Raw genomic sequence first — 2,769 nt, 5'->3', positions numbered from 1 at the left:
ACTTCCTGCCTCTGTAAAAAGTACCCTGAGCAGTCCTGGCTGGCGTAGCTCAGTGGATTGAGTGTGGGTGTGTGAACCACACGATCGCAGTTCGATTCCCAGTCAGGGCACATGCCTGGGTTGCAGGCCAGTTCCCAGCAGGGGACTCACGAGAGGCAACCATACATTGATATTTCTCTCCTTCTCTCCTTCCCTTCCCCTCTTAAGATAAATAAGTAAAATCTTTTAGAAAATGTACTCTAAGCAATTCATGTAAATATAATCATAAAACATTTGCCTTTTCATGACTGTTGTATTTCACTTAGCATAGCATAATGTTCTTAAGGTTCATTATGTTATAATGTGTCAGAATTTCCTTAATTGCTTTAAGGCTGAATAATATTCTATTGTATGTACATATCACATTCTGTTTATCCACTCACTCATTGCTGGGTATTTGGGTTGCTTCCACCTTTTAGATACTGCAAATAATGCTACTATGAAAGAGTCATTTTAAAATGCGGGCTTAGAGCATTTTTTCTGACTGAGATATGCTAAAGGTAAATCCATCATCACAAGAGTGCATAAACCGTGATTCTTTACGAGTGAGCCAGACCTAAAAGTATAGTCTGAAATCATGAGCTGTAGGTGGAATTAAATAAAAGCTCCGATTGGTTGGAGTGTCACCTAGCAAGAAGGTGACCTTATGGCACAAGAACACCAACTCTTTAGCTATAAAATATATGGTCGTCCTGCCTACAAGATTACGACTTCGGTAAGATCTTCTACAGATTTTCAGGATTCCTGAAACCACTGTTTTGCCCAGAGTTACCTTTAACTGTACATATCCTGAACATGAAGGTCCTCAAGTCTCCGTAAGCAGTTGTAGGTCTGGAAAAAACTGCTGGGAATGAGGAAAGAGATACAGGGATTAAGCAGGAACTTCTTAAATGGAGCACCTCCAGGGAGAATGCAGTGCCTTAAAGGGGAAGTGACAAGGGCACAGAGGTTGTGTGTGGGGGGACCGTTGCTGCCAGTCTCAGATGTGTTTGCGGTCACGGCAAGACTGGGCTTCACTGAAGCAGGGGGCAGCCATGTAACCTTTGCTCTGGGGTTTGGGAGCTGTTGGTGACACGGAACTGAAATCAGAATCGATTCAAGGGTGACTTTATAAGGCTTGGTTTTTGCCTCCCTTTAGTGATGTTTGATAACTGGGTTCTGCTTCAAGTCACACCACTGAGATTAAACAGGGGCCTTAGTTACTAGGTGTACATTCTTGTGTATTACTGCTTAAACATAGCACTAGCTCAGTATTATACGGATGAGTGTGAGGAAGAAGTGAGGAGAATCTACATCTATTCTAGACAATAAAAGGATAACCTTAAACATTTTTAAAGATTTTATTTATTTATTTTTAGAGAGAAGGGAAGGGAGGGAGAAAGAGAGAGAAAGAAACATCCATGTATGAGGGAAACATCGATTGGTTGCCTCTCGCACACGCCCAACCAGGGACTAGCTGGCAGCCCAAGCATCCAACCAGCGACCTTTTGGTTAATGGGACAGTGCCCAACCCACTAAGCCACACTAGTCAGGGCTGCTATGATTTTTTAGGCATCTACTCTGATTTAAAATAAAAGTTGCTGTCAATCAGCAGTTCACCTAGTGAGTGTTGAGACTTTGGGTCCGAGTGAAAAAAAAGAGCTGCTGTCGATACACTAAAGGAGCGGAGATGCATTGGTACTTGTTACCGAACACCCCTTAGATCTTAGGGGACTCCGTAGGTCGGGTTTCTTTAGCACTCCTGCGTCTCTGTGGGGAATTGTGGGCTTCAGCTACATTAACAATACACTAAGAGGTAAAGACTTTACAAAGGGTTCCAGTTTCTTACCTCCTACAAAAGAGAATGTCACATCGTACTCAGATATTCCATGCACTGCTTCCGCCCTCGGTGTGAAGACAGGCGTCATCAATTATCCACAGTCTGATTCCTAGGACTGGATCAGTGGCCTACTGCTCTTCATCTTTTGGGGCAGGTAACCAAAGGTATCCCCTCCCTCTAGCTGAGTTGCTGACAATGAGACCAGTGGCTCTTCTAAAAAAGAGAGGGCATTCTGACCTGTAGGGGACCGGTTTGTTTAAGTCTGGCAAATGTGACTCAGCTCTGTATGGAAAACCTACAGAAGCGAAGGGCTGGGCCGGAGCCAGATCTTCAAACCGAGTTTTCCTGTGAGAATCAGGCCTAGAAAATGCATACAGACTGTTATGTCTTGCTCTTGCTACAACTCCATCACCCTGGTCTAAAACAACGAATGTGTATTGTCTATCTTCAAGGTAATAGCCAAAGCCTGTGTGAGTTTTCCCAAGGACAGAGCTAATCCGCTCATCGCCATTCCCCTCTGCATGTTATTTTCATTTCCTTGATTGTACCTAAAATGTGGAAAATAATATTCTATGTAATAGATAATAACTCTTTCTCTGATGTAAGACCCTAAGAAAACAATAAAAGCCTGTCTAGGCGAGGGTCAAGGCGCTCCCCTCTTCAGAGAGTGGTCATGTCGTTCCCTCTTTCTCCACAGGATTGTTGTCACCTGTGCATTCACTCTCGTTGTCAGCCACAACAGGCGGATTCTGCTGGCCGGAGTCTGCCACACTGACCTTTCTTATTACTTCTCTCAGGACATAAATTGTGGTCCAATGGAGATACTCATTTCTCTAATGTCATTTGGGATGGGACCAAAAGGATACTCATTAGGACTCTAGGGAGCACATTTTTCTGTTTAATACAAACCC

The 2,769-nt window shown here is 43.6% G+C and overlaps 1 non-coding gene across 1 annotated transcript; it reads left to right on the top strand.

Moving 5' to 3' along the window:
- The first annotated feature begins 1,594 nt into the window (after window positions 1-1,594).
- Window positions 1,595-1,670, top strand: LOC118986036 (small nucleolar RNA SNORD56). Its single transcript, XR_005066272.1, has one exon. It is a non-coding gene; the product is annotated as a small nucleolar RNA SNORD56 (small nucleolar RNA).
- The last annotated feature ends 1,099 nt before the right edge of the window (window positions 1,671-2,769 follow it).

This window comes from Sturnira hondurensis, unplaced genomic scaffold, assembly GCF_014824575.4.
Source record: "Sturnira hondurensis isolate 20B ecotype Veracruz unplaced genomic scaffold, ASM1482457v3 Scaffold0004136, whole genome shotgun sequence".
Taxonomy (NCBI): Eukaryota; Metazoa; Chordata; class Mammalia; order Chiroptera; family Phyllostomidae; genus Sturnira; species Sturnira hondurensis.
Note: the sequence above shows the minus strand (reverse complement) of the source record. Positions and strands in the feature narration are given on the sequence as shown.